This window comes from Saccopteryx leptura, chromosome 2, assembly GCF_036850995.1.
Source record: "Saccopteryx leptura isolate mSacLep1 chromosome 2, mSacLep1_pri_phased_curated, whole genome shotgun sequence".
Classification (NCBI taxonomy): domain Eukaryota; kingdom Metazoa; phylum Chordata; class Mammalia; order Chiroptera; family Emballonuridae; genus Saccopteryx; species Saccopteryx leptura.
Genome location: NC_089504.1, coordinates 349,841,481 through 349,861,506, shown reverse-complemented (window position 1 = coordinate 349,861,506; position 20,026 = coordinate 349,841,481). Strand labels below are relative to the sequence as shown.

Sequence of the window (20,026 nt, the reverse complement as noted above, 5' to 3'; positions counted from 1 at the left end):
GAGTTCAATCCTGAGTCTGTCACGTAAGGGTATGTGACCTGTGTCATTTCCTATTTCAGTTTTCTCCGCTTTGATTTTCTCACCTATAAAATGGGAATATCTACCTCAAAAGGTAAACGTAAAGATTACAGGAGATAATATAGGTGAAATACTGAGGACAGCAGAAAGCACCCAATAAATTGGAAACATTTAGCCTGACCAGGCGGTGGCGCAGTGGATAGAACGTTGGACTGGGATGCAGAGGACCCAGGTTCAAGACCACGGGGTTGCCAGCTTGAGCGCGGGCTCATCTGGTTTGAGCAAACCCAGGGTCACTGGCTTGAGCAAGGGGTTACTCGGTCTGCTATAGCCCCACGGTCAAGGCACATACGAGAAAGCCATCAATGAACAACTAAGGTGTCACAACGAAAAAACTAATAATTGATGCTTCTCATCTCTCTCCGTTCCTGTCTGTCTGTCCCTATCTATCCCCTCTCTCTGACTCTCTCTATATATAATAAAAAAAAGAAAGAAAAATAATTGGGAACATCTTGGTGCTCAGTACATGCTAAGCACAGTGACTATTCAGGAAAAAGACATTCATAGTCAATTTCATGCAAAAAGCAGAACCTAGCTTTTCAGAGGACCTACTTCCAAAGGACCATCAGCACAATAGGGAAGAAGGGTCCTGCACCAGGGGACTCTCTAGCACGGAGGAAACATGTAGCCCCTTTGGAATGGCACCACATTGCCCAGTGGAGCACTCACCTTCTTCCTCTCTGCTGGCATAAAGAAATAAGGGATAGAATTTGCCTCCATAAGTTCCCATTTTATAGTGAGATCTGTCTGGGTGTTGGATAAAAAGTAGCTGATGTTTTGTCTTAAGCTTTCTCTCCTGAGATCACTGAAGCAACTGTTTAGTTCAGACTTGGTGTCATCTCATCCATCGATTCACCCAGTGTGATGATGAGAGTGCTCACCAGAGTTGGTGGGCACCTGGGTCTGGGTCTGTTCCTTCCCTAACACGTCTTCAGCCTTCCTCTCTGTCGCCTTTTCCAAGTACCAATGAACTTGAAGCTATCACGGTATTTATCTCCTTCTTATTGCATTTTTATCTAAGGAACTCCAAAGAAGTTGATAAGAATCTCCTAGTTGTTTACCTGCAAGTAGTGTTGCCAAATAAAATACAGGATGTCCAGTTAAAATTTGAATTTCAGATAAACAATAAATAATTTTAGTATGTCTCCAATGTTATGATATGTTTAGCGATACTTTGTTAACCACAAAGTTATTTAATTAACCAGAACACTCCATTCCCCGACTCCATCATATAAACTTTACTGATATCTTCTTTGATGCAATCTACAAGGTAAATTGGTAATCAAACCCAGAAAATTTCAGTATCTTCTTATAAATAACTTTGTACATTGGTAAGATGGGGAAGGAAGGAAAGTTATGGTTCTAAGAGAGATGGCGAGGGTCAGAATAATGAGGACTGGTCCCCCTTATCTCACTGTCACGAATGCTGATGGCTCTTCAGCTGTTACACAGATTTTCTGCTGCCTAACTCTAAGATTCAGACAAGCTCAGTCCCTGCTCTGGTTCTCACCTGTTCCCTTCATTAATGGGGAGCGTCATCCCTGTTCCTCCATGACCTAAGAACCACCAGAGTACCTATCTGCTTAAATAATATTGAAATTATTGTTTAAAAATAAAAGGTGCTAGACAATGCATGCTCTATTTGCTGTTCTGGATCTTGACTAAGATGATAATCTCATCAACTTTGGGATGCAAATGACAGTGTGATTTGGGGTTGAATGTGTAAAATTTGTAATAACCACTCTTACCAGGAACACAAATGAACAGTTGAAATCTGCACGGCCAGTAGTAACTGTTGGCACTAAGGTTCGCTCAAGACTCTGGCTCCCAAGCTCCATCCCATGTGACTACCCCATTTTAGAGCCAACTTCCTCTTTTTATTTCCCTGGAGCCCTCCCTCTAAATTTCCCTTCTTGGTCTGTGGGAAATAGATACCTTAAGTCCTTCAAGTTAACTTGTTTGCAGGCCAATGCTCAGTCCTTCCCGTTAGAGCAGGGGTCGGGAACCTATGGCACGCGAGCCAGATGTAGCTCTTTTGATGGCTGCATCTGGCTCGCAGACAAATCTTTAATAAAAAAATAATAACATTAAAAATATAAAACATTCTCATGTATTACAATCCATTTATTTCCTACTGCTCATGTTCATGATTGCAGGTGGCTGGAACCAATCACAGGTGTCCTCTGGGACAACACCAAATTTTTATTGGATAATGCATAACGTACATGGGTCATTGTACGGCTCTCACGGAATTACATTTTAAAATATGTGGCATTCATGGCTCTCTCAGCCAAAAAGGTTCCCAACCCCTGCGTTAGAGCTTTGTGAAGATGGTCACCGTGTCACTCCATGGTCATCTCCAGGCCACTCTCCAAAGCAGCGTTTGGTCACTCGGGTGCTCTCAGGTGCGACTTGAGTTTTCACATCAAAGTATAGCTATCTTGTCGTGGCCAATTTCCACATTTCTGAACTTAGCCCTTTTAAGCACCATTTCAGACACTCTAAATACGAAATGTTTATGAAGAAACCCTGGACTTGATTGCTCTGGATGAGTTACCTCCCCAGCCAGCGGCAGCAGGCTGAAATGCACAAGGATTGCCTGTCCTCTTGCACTTCCATTATTTCTAGAAAAAGTTGTCCTCAGGGGCCAGGGAAATTAATGACTTAATGCCTACAAAGTTCTAGAAACAACTTACTGCAGATAAGGTCTAATTATCGTTAATTGTTACTATTGTTATTGTTGTTAACTCCTATGAAAAGCTGCCACAACTCTGTTAACGACCTCAGGTCAGGTCGTTAATTAATACCTCCTCTGAATGCCAGAGGCCCCAGGCACCATGTTGCCGCCCCCACATCCGTGTTCCCTCTCTCCCTAGCCCCACCCACAGGGTCCCCTCTACCCGGCATCTTCCGGGTCTCTACCGCGGGGCTCCATCACTCCTTACCCTGCTAGCAGCTGCCCCTCCAGGTCCAGCCCCTGGCTCTGCACCTTCCTCCTCTCTTTGCGGCCCCTCCCCCACACTCGCACTTACCACCTTTGAATTTGCCTCCCCTTTTCTGCAGTTTCTTAGCCTTCCACACAGGGCTTTTGGTGCCCAAACAGTTCTCAACAGCCAAGCCTCTTGGGGGTCATGGAAGCTAAGAGAGGGTTCCCTGAGCCCCACCCTTCTCCCTTTCAGTCCCCGCTGCCCACACTGCATCCGGGGTCTCCCATCCCACCTACACAACTTTGGGATTGTTCCTCAGGTGGTGAATCCGGTTGGGTGGGTTGGCTGGTTTAGGGTTACAAGTCTGGCACTAACCCACAACCCCGTGCAACTGCCTTTTTAAATTAATTCCAATATTTACTAAACCATTTCTTCAATTGGACCTCAGTACGTGCCCCTGGGGCATCTGTCACGTCCATTACAGACAACAATTAAGCTTGCTGCCTGGAAGAATCTGTGAGCCTCCTTAAGGCCTCAAACACACTTCGGGCCTGACTACCTTACAGCACTCTGCGGCAGACAGACCCTCAGCAGAGTCCCACAGGTGAGGAACTGGGCTGCAACAGTCCACTCAGAGACAGGGGGATGCTCTCCTGCGGGGCCTCTGCCCTCAGTTGCCCACACCCCCTAACCCCAGGGTTCTTTTATGTCTTTGCTTAGCTGTCCAGGAAGTTGAGTTGTTGTAAGTGGTGTGGTGGCCTCACTTAGCTAGTATCAATGCCCTCAAATCCTCAAGTCCACCTCCTCACTGTCCTAACTGGCCATCTTGAATGGGTCAAGATGAATCTCGGGCCCTGTAACAATAAGGCAGGGACTGAGATGGTCTTTCTTCCATCAGTAGAGATGGTAGATGCAGGGTTAACTGATGCTTTCACGGTGGTTTGAATTAGGAAGATGGTTGAAGACGTTCCTTACTGGTCCTTGATTCCCACTTCATGTGCCACTTGGTAGATGCTTCAGGGAACTTGATAGAATGTTGAAAATAAAGAGGGGAGAGGACATGCAGTGCAGCTACAAATATTGTTCCATGTGCAAAGCAAGTAGGCAGAGGTGGGGCTGGACTAAAACATTAGCCTCATTAACATTGTCCTATCTACCCAACTGGAAGGTAAAAATGTTAGTAGATCAGGTAAACGTGGATTTCTTTTTTTAACCCATTTATTTATTGGTGTGAGTTGACTGGGAATCACTTTGTCCTTTTATGCTTGCTGGAATTGCGGCTGTCCATTGGAGTTCAAATTTCCAGAAAGTAGAGAACACATCAGTTCAATTTGCTTGGCATGGTGTCCAGCAAACGGCTGCAGTACAGTGTCACAGAGAAGTCCTGGACTTGGACCCTGGACACCCAGGTGTTAGGGCTGCAGTACAGTGTCACAGAGAAGTCCTGGACTTGGACCCTGGAGACCCAGGTGTTGGTTCTGGCCGTGAGACCCTTACAATCTAGACCTTCATTTTCATTCTCTGTTCAAAATAAATAGTGGGAACAACATTTTCTGCCATTCTTACCTCCTAGTGTTGAGGGAAGGATTAAATGGGGGCAATGCAGAAGAAAGATTTGTAGAAATTGTTACATAAAAACGGTTTTTAAAAATTATAAAATGCATTTTTATGATAGGACACCAGAGTGATCAAAATTTAAACTCTGAGATCCAAACAAAGAAGCTGATAGCTGATAGATCATAGCTGTAGGGGGCTGTGAACCCAGTGATGGTCCCAGGGCATGCTGCAGTTACAAGTAACCTTGAGACCCACGTGGCACTGGCTATCCCAATAGCTTCCCTCCTATTTATGCCCAAGGTGAAACATCTTCAGTCACACACCTGGTCTTTTAGTGCATCCTCGATTTTTTTCTTCCAGGGCCCGCTGGCATTTATTTATTTCTAACTTTTCACTAGTATTCAAGTGGGGGTGGTGGGAAGTGAGGGGCACAGAGTACAGGTGCCCATGTCCATATCCCTCTAAGATAGACACCTATGCATGCACAAATGCACATATGCATCCAAGCCCCATGATAGAAAAGTCAAGAGGCCAGCTTTCTGAGCCGTCTCTAAACACTGCCACTTAGAGCTATGATAAAAGTGAATATAAAAGGGGGAGTAGAGTTACCCATTTTGTAAAAGGGACAGTTTCCTGTAAGAAGGGCTTAGAGATGACAATTGAATAGTAATTCTTAGGAAAGGAATGGAATTACAAGGTATTAATGAACACAGTGAGCTTTCTAGAGTAGAATCCTCGGTATCCAATCTGGAAGGCTCTAAGAGCCATATAATCTCCTCTTTTTACAGAGCTTAAAAGGCGAAGTGATTGAGCAAAGGTCACAACACTGAAGTACAGTATGAGGAGAGCTGAGGCCACCATGACCAAGGCTCTGGCTCCAAGTCTGGTGTAGTAGGACAGGACCACATTAGTTAATACGTGGGCAGGATGCCGCAGCCACTGCCCTTATGTAACTACAGGTGGTAAGAATTGTAACAGACTAGGGGTACATCCCTGGAAACTTGTGGAGCAAAGAAATGCAGTGAACAGGGAGTTTGTTCCAAGCCATCCAGTGCACTTTACAGAAACCAGATAGCAGCCCTGGCCAGTTGACTCAGTGGGTAGAGCTTTGGCCCAGCACGTGGACATCCCAGGTTCAGTCCCTGATCAGGGCACACATGAGAGGTGACCATCTGCTTCCTCTCCCTCACCCCCTTCTCTCTCTCTTCCCTTGGGTTGCTTGGTTCAAGCGATAGCTCAGGTAATGAGGATAGCTCGGTTAATTCGAGCATCGGCCCCAGACAGGGGTTGCTAGGTGGATCCTGGTCAGGGTATATGCAGTAGTCTGTCTCTCTATCTTCCTTCCTCTCACTTAGTTGCGGCACTTTAGCTGTTCATTGATTGATTCTCATATGTGCCTTGACCAGGGGGCTGTAGCCGAGCCAGTGACCCCTTGCTCAAGCCAGCGACCTTGGGCTTCAAGCCAGTGACCTTTGGGCTCAAGCCAGTGACCATGGGGTCATGTCTATAATTCCCTGCTCAAGCTGGTGACCCTGCACTCAAGCTGGTGAGCCTGTGCTCTAGCTGGCGACCTCAGGGTTTCAAACCTGGGTCCTCAGTGTCTCAGGCCAACGTTCTATCCACTGCTCCACCTCCTAGTCAGGCAAACCCTCCTCTCGGTAAAAAAAAAAAAAAAAAAAAGGAAGAAACCAGATTTGCTGCTTTTTATTTTTTTTATTTTTTTACAGAGACAGAGAGTGAGTCAGAGAGAGGGATAGACAGGGACAGACAGACAAGAACAGAGAGAGATGAGAAGCATCAATCATTTAGTTTTTCATTGCGCGTTGCAACACCTTAGTTGTTCATTGATTGCTTTCTCATATGTGCCTTGACCGCGGGCCTTCAGCAGACCGAGTAACCCCTTGCTGGAGCCAGTGACCTTAGGTCCAAGCTGTTGAACTTTTTTTATTTCTCAAACCAGATGAGCCCGTGCTCAAGCTGGCGACCTCGGGGTCTCGAACCTGGGTCTTCTGCATCCCAGTCTGACACTCTATCCACTGCGCCACCGCCTGGTCAGGCAGATTTGCTGCTATTTAAATTAAACCTCTGAAGGTTTTCAGAACTATCAAAATACACAGAACTTTTTACTAAAATTTTTTAATTTAAAAAATGGGTTTCATTGGTTTCTGCCATAATGAGAACATTAGAGAAGAACTCTACTCAAGGCCAGGAAACCAGGATAAAAGAAGCCTGCTCTTCCACGAATGCCAGGTGTGGGGCTCAATGTTGTCTGCCATGACTGCTAAGCTGCAGTGCCAAGAGCTGAAGAAGCGAGGCACTGAAATTAGTAGTCTGACCAATGCTTTCTTCTTTTTCTTTTTCCACTTTTTTTTTTTTTTTAACAGAGAGAGGGATAGAGAGGGACAGACAGGAACAGAGAGATGAGAAGCATCAATCATTAGTTTTCCATTGCACATTGCAACACCTTAGTTTTTCATTGATTGCTTTCTCATCTGTGCCTTGACCACGGGCCTTCAGCAGACCAAGTAACCCCTTGCTGGAGCCAGCGACCTTGGATGCAAGCTGGTGAGCTTTTTGCTCAAACCAGATGAGCCCATGCTCAAGCTGGCGACCTCGGGGTCTCGAACCTGGGTCCTCGGCATCCCAGTCCGATGCTCTATCCACTGTGCCACCACCTGGTCAGGCCCAATGCTTTCTTCTTAATTTAATTTAATTTTATTTATTCATTTTTAGAGAGGAGAGAGAGAAACTGAGAGGGAGAGAGAAGAGAGAGAAGGGGGAGGAGCAGGAAGCATAAACTCCCATTTGTGCCTTGACCAGGCAAGCCCAGGGTTTCGAACCGGCGACCTCAGCATTTCCAGGTTGACGTTTTATCCACTGTGCCACCACAGGTCAGGCCGCAATGCTTTCTTCTTGAGCGATGACACTGGTTGGCAGCCCCTTCCTTTGGTAGGTTTGTGAAGGAGAGGAGGTAAGAGAGAGCAGAGGAACAGGGATCTTCTTGCTAGTCCTGAGGCCCAAGGCCTTTCAAGGTACTGGTCACCATGGTTGCAGATACACTGTGGCAAATCCCAGGATCCCAGAGAGATAAAGAAATAATAAAACATTGAATAAAGGAGATGTGGATGTAGAACTGAACATTAGAATTACTCTCCATCTGATGCCAAGGCCACCTGTTTTTACTCCTCAGGAATAGGCAGCAGTTTTTCAGAATTGGCCTGTAAACCCTCTGAAAGAACAGCACACCAGAAGTCACAAACCTGGGTCTTGCTCTGCCTCCACTGTTTACAGGGCTGGGTGACTTTGGCTGAGTTATTAAACATTCCTTGGCGTGAATTTCCTTCATTGGGAATAATACCTGTCCTGCCTGCCTCACAGGGTTGCTGGAAGATCTGATGAGATAATGAACTTAACCTCCCTGAAAAAAACATAAAGTACTCTTCAGACAAAAGGTAAGAATATTTCTATTCTAATTACTACGAGCCCTTCAGAGGGTTGGCCTGTGGGTGGAGAGTTATAGAGACTGGAAGGTCACCTTGCTCCTTTAGCCATCACTCTGCACCCTCACCTCTTCCAAGCAGGAAGCCCTGACAGAGTGAGGTTGGGGAAGAGATCAAGTGTCGTAGAAGGCAAAGCTAGACATCTCAGTCAGATGTTCTGGGCTCACCAGCACCCACAAGATGCCAAGTTGTTTCTTGCATTCGATCTAAGTCTTTCCTTTTACTATTCATGCTTACTTCTTCCTGTTCTGTCTGAAGATTTTCTCTACCCGGTGAAGCATGATTATCATTTTTAGTGTTTATCCACTATTGAAAAACATAACCCAGAGTTGCCAAATTACCATCCCTGGGGGCTGGAGCCCAAGTGTAATAAAAACCAAGCATCTGTTTTTGGAAGGGACCTCGAATCCCTTCATTTATAAAGTTTCAATCTTTTCCCTAACCTTGTCCCAGGCTCAAGTCATTTTACACCCCCTCCCCTTTTTTTTTTTTGGTAGGGAGAAGCTATTTTGGGAAGAAGTGGCTGCATCTGTATAAAAATATGTGTAGAGAGGTCAGCTTCAGTGAAAGAACATTTGTTAAGTGTGCTTTTTAATAATGGAAGGATAACAAAGAGTTGCATATAGGGTAAGATTTGGAAAACATCAAGGAAGTTTGGATTATAGTGAGAAAAGCTCAAGCAGATCCTTTGGTCGCTGTCTTGGGTCTTGCCCACGCTTGCCTCCTTCATCTTCCTTCTCTGTACTCCAAACATTCTCAATTATGGGCACCCTCTTTTAGCTCTGAATTTGGATACAGGCTACCTTGTTAGCTAACAGACTATTAATTATATTGGTGATCAATAACTAATTAGTCATAATGCTGTAACACTTACAGTGGAGGCTTCCGTTCTTGCAGCAGCTCTATGTCTCAAGTGCACACATATCTCCTTCCCTATTCCTTGCCACAGAACGATCGCGGCTCTCAAACTGTTTTCAAACAACTCCGGTAATCTCTAAATTTTCCTGTGTTTATTAGCTGTGTCATTCATCTGGCCCATGACCACATTGCTTATATTTTGCCTCCTTCATTTCTGTCCTCTGTCACTCACACTGCCTCCTGTAACAAGGAGGCAACAGTCAAGATTTGTTTTTTACTTTATTTCTTAAACCAAAGGCTCTTTTACTTCTAAATCTCACTTGGGACTCATTTTTCTATTTTGGCCCCCCTTTCTTCACTTTACCTTTGCCTATTTAGTGGAGTCCCTCACCCCTGCCCAAAGCTCCCTCCCACTCGACGTTTTGGCTTCCTTTCAGCAACCACGCCCCCAGACTCTGGGAGAGCTGTGCGCACGCGCAGTTCACGCCTTTACCTGGGCGCTCGGGAGTGGGCGGAGTGGGGGGAAGGCGGGGGTGGAGCGGGAGTCGGCGGTTATCTGGGCGGTGGAGCGCTCATAATGTTGCAGGAGGGAGAAAAGGTGCACTAGGGCCAGCTCCAGGGGCTGCGCATGCGCGCCGCCGCGCCCAGCGGCCGGGATGCCAGGGGGGGGGGCGGGCGGAGGGAGGTGTCGGGATCTCTGTTAGGCGGGGGGGCCGCCAAGGGAAGGGGCCGCGGGCGCGCGCGCGCTCTCGCCGCCGCTCTCCTTCCCTCCCTGCCCCCCTCTCCGCACACACATCCACAGGCGCACACCCCCTCCCCTGCCTCCCTCCCCGCGCGCCGCCCGCCCCGCCGGCCCCGCTCGCCCTCGCGCGCTCGGAAGGGAGTCGCGAGACGTCGGAGCAGCGGCCACGTAGCGCTGCGGCGGCGGCGGCGGCGGCGGCAGCGGCGGCGGCCGAGGCCGGGTCTGCGGAGCGGCCCGGAGGAAAGACGTTGGGCGGGGTGGGGGGGAGGGGCCGGCCGGCCGGCGGTTGTTACTCGAGCGCCGCGGCTACAGGCCCCCCGCCGCAGGATGGACCGCCGAGGCGGCGGTCGGGGCGGCGGAGGCGGAGGCGGCCGGCCTGGGTGAGTAGGGGCCCCAGCCCCCCCACGCACACGCCACGGTCGCGGCTGCGCCCCTTGCAGCCGTCCGCCTGGCCGGCGGGGCTCTGGGCACCGGGTAAACCCTTCGCCGAGGCAGCTGTGTGCACTAGGCCGGAGCAGCCCCTGTCCGACTGGGAGGCCCGGGCGCTGCGTTGCTTTGGCCCCGCGCTTGGGCCGGGGGCGCTTGCTTTTGCCCCTTCACTCCCTCCCTCCCGGATACGGGCTGGCTCGTTTTGCAGAGTCTGCTGGCCCCGAGGCCCAAAGGGAGGCTGGGGCTGCACGGGTTAGCGGGCCGAAGGGAGGTTTGCACCACTCCTGCGAACATTCTCCTGCCCTGCAGCTGGTGGCTTGCACCCACTGCCTCCCCCGCCCTGCGGTTGCGCCCAAACCTCCAGCCCCCGGGAGTATTGTGTCGCCTGATATAAAATGCATCTAGTGTACAGCCTCCCAACACTCTACCCCAAAGGCTAATGCAGACCTTTCTATACCCCCCACCTCTTCCTCCTCTCCAATCAGGCTCTACTAAAGATTCTTAGATGGGAGACACTGAAGGTAGTGACACCACTGTTACATCGGCACATGACATGTTCATTGTCGAAGGATGTCTCCTGTAGAAATGATAAATCCCCTTGCCTCACCCTCCAGGTCAGCCTTCATAATTTGAGATCCCATATGCTCTTTAAAGAGGGCGAGTCTTTGATCACATCTCGTACATTCCTCCCCCACAACACACACACAAACACACACGCAGACACGCGCGCGCGTGCGAACACACACACACACACACACACACACACACACACTTCCTGATTGCTGAGCAGCCACTGTCATCGAGATCCATTGTCAGGAATGGCTTGTGCCAATCAAAGGAATGTGCTCTTGCCTTTGGAGAAGAGTGCTTTCCACAACCATGTTCTTAGGTGTACCTTCCTGAGTCTGTCTTTGATTGTCCCCAGATTGTCCACATGCTCAAGCATCATTATTATAGTGTTTACCTTATATGCATTTCTGTGGACCCTCACTTATACCTGAGTGATGCCTTTTTCCCAATTAGATGCATACATCGCGTGGGGATTTATTTTTTGTAATGTTTAACATCTTTCATCATGGCATAGTGATAGGTAGTATTTTGGGAAGAATATGTATTTTTTTCCTTCAGAAATGTCCAGGCTGGGTATTGTTCTGGGAATGGCAACTAGCACATGCTTTGTTGACAACATGTGTATGCTCAGGGAATGAAGAGCTGCTATGGCTGACACGTGTGTGTGTATGTGTGTGTGTGTGTGTGTGTATGTGTGTGTGTGTGTATATGTGTGTGTGCGCGCGCGCTTGCTTACGTGCGTGTGCATGAGTGTGAGTGCCGAATGCAGGTGCTGTTTCCGTGTAAAGCTTATTGGAGGGTGGTGTGCTGCACTGTGACCCTCCGAACTGGCAGGCAGTGTGGTTGGACTGCACATGTATTCAGATAAATACCGCCTTTAGTACAGTTTTGTTTAAAATGTTCTCTGCTGAGTTTCAGTGAACCTGGAAATGTCTTCAGTGGTTCTTAACCTTTAGGGCCCTCCTAGTGAAATAGACACATAATTCTGCATGTAATTATAGTCATTTTGGAGCTGGTCCTGAGACCTCAAGTTAAGATCTATGTTATGCAAAAGTGAAAGGAACTTAGAGTTTTGTGGGGGGTTTTTTGTTTTGTTTTTCTTAAGGATTGATATCTCTTTGGTCCTGAGCAATAAGCAGCAAAACAGATTATACACAGGGTGTGGCAAAAGTAGGTTTATAGTTGTTTGTATGGAAAATAATACATAATTAATAATACAAGAATAAACTTTTGGGAACTCACAGCTGTAAACTTAACTTTGCCCCACCCTTTACTTATGCTTCCTTGTGTTTTGTTACTTTATGACAGTGAGTTAAATATCTGTAAGGTATCATTTCCCTGTCTTTCTGTAGAAGAGATGTATATGAGAGTTTCAGAAAAAGTTAAAACTGGATTCAAGATAATTTGTCTAAATTTGACCACTTGATAGCATGTGTTCTTTGCACTATGTTCTAAGGGTAGCAGATTTCAACAGCATAGTCAGTGGTCTGTTTTATGAGGCCTATCCAGAATCTTTGTATGTTGGTTGAGGATGATGATCTTACATTTTAAAAGAAGGCTTCACCATTCCCATAGTAGAGCACCTGCTCCACAAGGAAGATTTTTTTCAACTTTATTAAATATGGTTTCATGTCTTTATTCTGGGTAACTTTACCATCAGAATCATCCATTCTTAAATTTTATTTTAATGGCAGGATTTTAATTGTAGTTATAGAGTTTCAGCCCCATTCTAGTTTAAAATCTAGAATTAGGGATGAATGTTGCACCATTCTACCGATAAGCAGAGAACAACTGTCAGCTACTCTTGTTTAAATTACCCTGCACTGAAACTTATTTTGATCATATTTCAGTCAAAAGACCTTTATCCCAGCTTTGTGATGGTGGTGTGATGGGCAGTGACATTAACCCTTTGAGTAGTGAGTTTCTTTCATGCTCTCTGACCCTCGGGAGTGAGTTTTTTTTCAAAAAATGAAATTAGTTCCAGTTACAGTTTTATTAACTTAAAATCGTGTTTGTTTGATAACCAATTTATGGAAACAAGAAGAACATACACTTGCCTTTTTTTAGTGTTGCCTTATACATGTATGGTTGTACTCTGGATGGTCAGGAGGCACGAGGACGTACATGAACGTTCGTACTGCTCACAGGGTTACAGAAGCACAGTCTCCAGCTCTCCAGGAGCTTACAGTTCTGACAATATTTTTCACTTAAAGAATCCTCTGAGACCTTAATATTTTTGCATTTAGAGGATTCCTAGAGACTAAGGAATTCATGGTATTAACAGCTTTTTGAAAGGCAAGGGAGTCTTGGAAACTTGCATAGAACCTGTTCCATATACCTGAAAAGTAGCATTTATTCTAATAATTATGCATTGTGCCCAATGACGTTTGAAAGCATGCTGAGACTGCAAGTATTGCATTTTTTATTATCTAATAAACATGCTTGAAGTGGCTTATATTACAGGTTATATTTTTTGTTCATGTCCTGCCTGAAGTTTTACTGTTGGAAATTATTTGCCTATTCTGAACCCAAACTATTTCAAAGTTGCTAATATGTCACTTTTCTTTGTCAGCATAGTATAGGGACAGATCATTAAAATCTCTGGGCAGGGTGCTTCCTTGATTTTTGGTATTGCGGAACCTCTTCTAACCAGTCACTTACCTAGTTAAACACCCACACACCACAGAGCCAGCTGATCATATAACACATATGGCTGTGAGAACAGCATGCTCTCTGCCAGATTCAGAGCTTGGAAGCTGGAAAACAATTGCATCGCAGTGAAACACTTAAGGAGTAGCGTGCCAGCAGCTCACTCATTAATACAAACAGCTTGCTTTAGTTTCTTCAACGATCTTCTTCAGACACCCTTCCCTTAGGACGTTTCAGATCAGCAGCTTCTACTCAAGTGAAACAGCACCTACTTTCTGCAACTGTGGCCTCAAGATCTGATCATGACACCCAGAGCTGTTTTCATTTCTGCTCTAAGTATGGGAAGTAATCTTGTAGTATGGTAAGAAAATACTTTTCAAGTCTGTAGAAAAAAAGTTGATTAGTAATGCTACTGATGTGATTTTGTTTTTGCATGTCTGAAGCCTATCAAAGTGAATTGTTTAAAAAGCCCATTTTAAAGGGTTTTAGATAATTTGACCAAAAATGTGAAGATACTCTCAAGTTTCATTTCCCTTGTTCTAAAAAGTTGAGAGTCAGCCAACAACACAATTTAAAAAACCTGTGGATTGTCTTGTATTCTGTGCATAGCCTTTGGAACTAGTTACCCCAGAGGAGGTGATTGCACTTCCTTGCTGGGAGCTCTTGGGTCTTGTGCCACGGTGTTAGGTACGATATTTTTCTTAGCTATTTGTCATCATTTCTGACAGTTAGCACTTGAATTTACTTGGATAGAAGTGAACTGGTGTGCAGTTAGTGACCTGAGTTGAAGGAGGAGCAGGGAGATGTTTCTTTGGAGCCAGCCAGACCTCGGTTTGAATCTCAGCTCCACCATTTACTGGTTTTATGGCCTTGGGCAGTCTCCTGACCTTTCTGGTCTCAGTTTCCTGATCAGCAGGGTGGAATTTTTTAGGAGGATTAGCAATAATACATAAAAACTTATACTACAATTGCTAGTACTTGTATTAAGGGAATATAAGGACTCAGTAAATGGTAGGACACATTGATGTAGAATGTTACTACAGATCGTTCTGGCTTACAAGATTTAGAATTCTGGTGCTGCAATCTGCATACTTTCATTTGTGCAGATTTGGGATGGAAAAATTGTAAATATTTGTCTTGGAGCATACCTAAGTCTTGCAGGTGCACTGTGCTTATTGGAACTTTGATTTGTTGCTCTATGGCTCACTGAACTTGGTGGAGACAATAAAACTTGGCCTCAAATTCTACAGTATTACCCAGTCTGTGCTTGTTTTAAGCCTATATAGAGTTTATATGGTAAAAGGGGTGTTTTTGGACATTAATGTATCTCAAGGAGTTCTGTATCCAGAGCTGAATCATGTGCAAAGCCTTGTGTAAATTTTCATGGGTAATGCAAGCCATAAAGTGCTTGGTAGAATCAGTGGAGACATCAGATGCTTATTTTAGTTAATCTGTTTGTTTATATAGCATTTATCTTTGATTTTTACACACACATATGAACATTCTCTCTTAGAGAATTCTTATTGCTCTTCTGAGGTTTTGATTATAAACTGTTGTTAGAATTAGTATAGGTTTGAGTGCCTTAGGCATTTTTGCTTTGGTGGGAGAAAGAAAGAAGAAACAAGTCCCTTTACCTATCAGATTTTATCAACTCTCCACTTTTTTTTTTTTTTTTTTTAATTTTTTTTTCTGTATTTTCTGAAGCCGGAAACGGGGAGAGACAGTCAGACTCCCGCAGGCGCCCCACCGGGATCCACCTGGCACGCCCACCAGGGGGCAACGCTCTGCCCACCAGGGGGCGATGCTCTGCCCCTCCAGGGCATCGCTCTGTTGCGACCAGAGCCACTCGAGCGCCTGGGGCAGAGGCCAAGGAGCCATCCTCAGCGCCCGGGACATCTTTTGCTCCAATGGAGCCTCGGCTGCAGGAGGGGAAGAGAGAGACAGAGAGGAAGGAGAGGGGGAGGGGTGGAGAAGCAGATGGGCGCTTTTCCTGTGTGCCCTAGCCGGGAATCGAACCCGGGACTTCCGCATGCCAGGCCGGCACTCTACCGCTGAGCCAACCGGCCAGGGCCAACTCTCCACTTTTATATGGAATCCATTCCTATAGATTGTGTGTGTAGTTCCTTGCCTTGTTTTTAGCCAAAAAGGCAGCTTTATAGACTGACATCATCTTTTGTTTTTTTAAACAGTTAAAGAAATTGATTACTTTGAAAAGTAGATTCAAGGGCATGGTTGGAGTTTTATTCAGTGCTTAGAGCAGCAGTTCTCAACCTGTGGGTCGCGACCCCGGCGGCGGGGGTTGACCGACCAAAACACAGGGGTATTTTCCGATGGCTTTAGGCGACCCCTGTGTTTTGGTCGGTCAACCCCTGCCAGGGTCGCGACCCACAGGTTGAGAACCGCTGGCTTAGAGCTTTAAAAATAAGATTTCTTGGGTTCTATAGAATTAAATTATTCTGTCACTTTTGCAGGATATTCTTGTGATAAGTCTGTGAGCTCACAAGAGTTGCCTAAAGATTTTTCAGATAAGATAGACACATCAGTGAGGCATCAGGATTTACCTCAAGGGAATCTGCTAATCCTTATTTTCGTTCATTATTGAGCCACCTCTAGGGGCTTGCCCATCAGTGGAATCAGTCACTAGGATTGGATTGCTGATTGCAAATAACGATCTTAGCCTCCCTCACCTTAGATTTTGCAGAAAACTTGAAAGAACTTAATCTTGGCCAGAATGTTTAATAATAACAGCACTTATACTATGTGAACCCAGACCGATTAAACAAATAAAATTTAGATGATTGAGTTACATATTATTTTTCTCAGTTATAATACATTTTTAAGTAAACTTTTTCTGGAGGGGATGCTTTTTTTTCCCCAACTATTATTTTTTCTGGTTTATTAAAGTAAAATGGCCTAGTAGATAGCTAGATGCTTCTGTCAGCTTCTTTCTCTTTCTTTCTTTTTCTCTCTCTCTCAGGAAGGGAGAGAAATGAGAAGCATCAACTCATAGTTGTGGCATTTTAGTTGTTCATTGATTGCTTCTCATACAGGTCTCCAGCTGAGTCAGTAACCCCTTGCTCAGGCCAACGACCTTGGGCTCAAGCCAGCGACCTTGGGCTTTAAGCCAGCGACCTTTGGGCATAAGCCAGCAACCTTGGGCTTCAAGCCAGCAACCGTGGGATCATGTCGATGATCCCATGCTCAAGCCAGTGACCCCATGCTCAAGCTGTGAGCCTGCACTCAACCGGGCAACCTTGGGGTTTCAAACCTGGAACCTCAGCGTCCCAGATTGATGCTCTGTCCACTGCTCCATCTCTGACCAGGCTGTCAGTTTATTGATAAACCAGTCAGTGTGTGGTGAGAAGGGATTGTTGGAAGAACAACTCTGTTGTTTTATCTTTGCCTGATTTTTTTATCTTTGCTATGCATGTGGGGCAGAGGTTGGATGACTTACCTGGATTTCATGAAAGTATCCAGTATTGGGGGATGACTTTGGTCTTTTACATATTTACACTTTGCAGCTTTGAAATTTTGATTCAGTTTTGGGGATTCAGTGGGACATAGCTTCTTAATTCACTGTGTGACTTACAAAATGAGATTTATAGGTAGAGTCTTATGAATTGTTTTCACCTGTTTGAATGTATCATTTTAATGTATCTAAAGTAATATCAGTGACCTATGAACATTGAAACACATGGTAAAGTGTGTGTGTTTGAGGAGGTGGCAAGGTGAGTGTTGGTGATCTCAAGTATATGAATAAATCTATATAAATATATTTTTTTAATTCCTCTTAAGACTGTGACCCAGATGCCTAGGGACTTTCCCTGTGTTAAGTTACCGTTAGAGCTGGAGTTTGAAGGTCCTCCTTGTAGAGAGCCCCCTAGAGTTTCCTTCCTCCCTCCCTCCCTCCCTCCCTCCCTCCCTCCCTCCCTCCTTCCCTTCTTCCTTCCTTTCCTTTCCTTTCCTTTCCTTTCCTTTCCTTTCCTTTCCTTTCCTTTCCTTTCCTTTCCTTTCCTTTCCTTTCCTTTCCTTTCCTTTCCTTTCCTTTCCTTTCCTTTCCTTTCCTTTCCTTTCCTTTCCTTTCCTCTTCTTTCCTCTTCTTTCCTCTTCTTTCCTCTCCTTTCCTTTCCTTTCCTTTCCTTTCCTTTCCTTTCCTTTCCTTTCCTTTCCTTTCCTTCCCTCCCTTTTCCCTTTTCCCTTTTCCCTTTTCCCTTTCCTTTCCTTTCTTCCCTCCTTCCCTCCCTTCCTCCCTCCCTCCTGTAATTTAAATTAACTCAGCAGAAGTTTTGGGGAAACTTAAATGCCCATTAGTATAGAATTTATTAAATAAATTAGAGTATATTCATGAAATAGAACAAGTTTTATATACCTGCAAAAAAGAATGAGGAAACTTTATATATTGCTGTGGAAAATCTCTACGCTATATTGTTAATGAAAACAGCAAGGCATATAACAGTGTGTAGAATGTGTTACAGTTTATGTAAAAGTTTAAGTGGGAGACTGATTATATTTGGGGATTTTCCTGCCTGTCATGAAATAACTCTTAAGAAGTTAATAATCAATTTTATAAGAAACTAGTATTGGTTGTCAATTGGAGGAGTTAACTGGGTAACAGGAAACTGGGTTGGAGGGGGTGTGATTCACTGTATTATTTTTTAAAAAATAAACTTTTAACTAAAATAGACAATAACATAGAAAAGTGGGGAAATCATAGGTATACACAGAAAAAAATCATAGAATATTCTCTGTGTAATCAGCAGATTACACATTACTTCTAGAACCAGAAATAGATTAGCATCCCCGAGGTTGCCACTGTTCTGAGTTCTTTCATCATAGATTAGTTTTGCTTGCTATGTTTTGCTTTTTTTGGTTCATATGAGTGTAATGCAGTATGTACTCATTTATGTATGCCTTCCTTAGCTCAAATTATGTTTATAGATAAAGTTTACCCATATTGTGTATAACTCATAATATTCCATTACATGCACATATTATAATTTATTTGTTCATTCTACCATTGTTAGACATTTGGATTGTTTTGGGTTTTGGCTAGCATGAATAATGCTGCTCTGTTTACTATATATTCTTCTGTACCTCAGACTTTTGGTTCATGTGAATGTATACCTATTAAAATTTTTTATTTTAAAAGTGCCCCTGAGTTGATCCATAGGGAAATTGTAATGTGCTATTTTAAATTAAATATTAAGATACTTGGTGGGGGGGTAATTTCAAACCATTTTTTACATTTTCAAATACGTGGCTTGTATTTTCACAATATTAAAAGAGTTCCCAAACCAACCTAAGAGAAAACTCTGTATTCTTTTATTCTTAAGTAGGGGTTAAGTGTGATGGAAAATGTCTTAGATTTGTTTTTGTAACTGCTAAATATTTTACTATCTCATTTCATAATATTGAAGTCATAATCCTTCCTGAATTGCTAATTATTAAAATATTTTTATTTAATGTAATTTTTATGACTGCTGAATATTTAAACTCTACATGAAAAACTTAAATATAGTTAACCTTGTTTTGAATATTTAGAAATTTGGTGGTCCTATCAATGAGTTGGTTGGTGGCATATAATTGTATGTACCCATTGTACTTTAATAACTGCTGAGACATTGTCATTTCTATTAAAAACTGCATTTGATCAAATTTTTTGCTTTAATTGCTGTAATGCCATTTCCCCTTTCTTTTTGCTCAAATATGGAAATAATGATTAAAGTATAAGCTGGTAAAGCAGTGGTTCTCATCCAAAGGCTCTCTTGCCTCCAGGAGATATTTGGCAATGTCTGGACACATCTTTGATTGTCACAAGTGGGGCTAGACATGTGCTATTGGCATCTAGTGGGTAGAGGCCAGGTATGTTGGTAAATACCCTGCAGTGCTCAGGATAGCCCCCCCCCCCCCCAACAAAGAGTTAGCTGGTCTGAGTGTCAACTGGACTGAGGTTGAGAAGCCCTTCTGTGAAGCAGCTAGTCACTAAACTGATGCCCCTTAGCATATGAAACTCACACTTAGTTTGTGTAGTCTAGAGAAAAAATTAGGCAATTTTCTAGATAGTAATAGAGTTTTAAATATGAAGACTGATTTTAATACAAGTTTTAGTGAACAAGTTGTCTTTTTCTTAATAGGCTATTTATAGTGTCCTAGTGGGTAAAGCCAGATTATCTTGGAATATAGCTGCTGTCTAAAAGGTTATTCATGAAGAGAAAAGAATTGTCTGTATATATTACTAGCAAAGATTGTTAGGGTGTAATTTTTTTTCAAAAAAAGATACATTTTTCTTTTATGGCTGTTTGGCATAAACTCTTTTTTAAGTTTATATAATATGGTAACCTAAAAAACCCTCAATATTAAGTGAGGAAATGTTTAACTTAGATTTGGAAAATGCATGCATAGTGGAAAAGTGGTCTAGTTTCCAATGGTAATTTTTTCCTGTCATGATATGATAAAGAATATATGGATCTCTGCATCTCTTCTAACTTGTCAAGTATCATCACAGAATCCAAAAGAGTTTTTTCTGCCTTCCAATCTCCTCAACATTTTCGTCACCTCAAATGGAAAGTTAGGTTTTTTCTTTTCTTTAAAGATGACTTATGTCTCTAAGGCCAGGTGGTACATTGAGTGATAAAAGATATGTCTACAAACATCAACTGTTACAGGCCTGGATTGTTCTAAATCTAGAACTGTTGTTCAGTTCCCGAGAGTACTAT

The 20,026-nt window shown here is 44.0% G+C and overlaps 2 protein-coding genes across 5 annotated transcripts in view; one reads left to right on the top strand and one right to left on the bottom strand.

Moving 5' to 3' along the window:
- ABI3 (ABI family member 3) overlaps positions 1–20,026 on the bottom strand; it is a 523,965-nt gene that overhangs the window by 394,196 nt on the left and 109,743 nt on the right. The window lies entirely within an intron of this gene.
- Positions 9,731–20,026, top strand: part of ZNF652 (zinc finger protein 652) — a 56,834-nt gene continuing 46,538 nt past the window's right edge. Inside the window, exon 1 of one of the 2 annotated variants that reach the window (XM_066364508.1) lies at positions 9,731–10,042. The gene's annotated coding sequence lies outside the window, so the exon portion shown is untranslated. Of the gene's footprint in view, positions 10,043–13,556; positions 13,672–20,026 lie in introns of those variants that run through there. The other variant, XM_066364509.1, reaches the window with a different exon arrangement.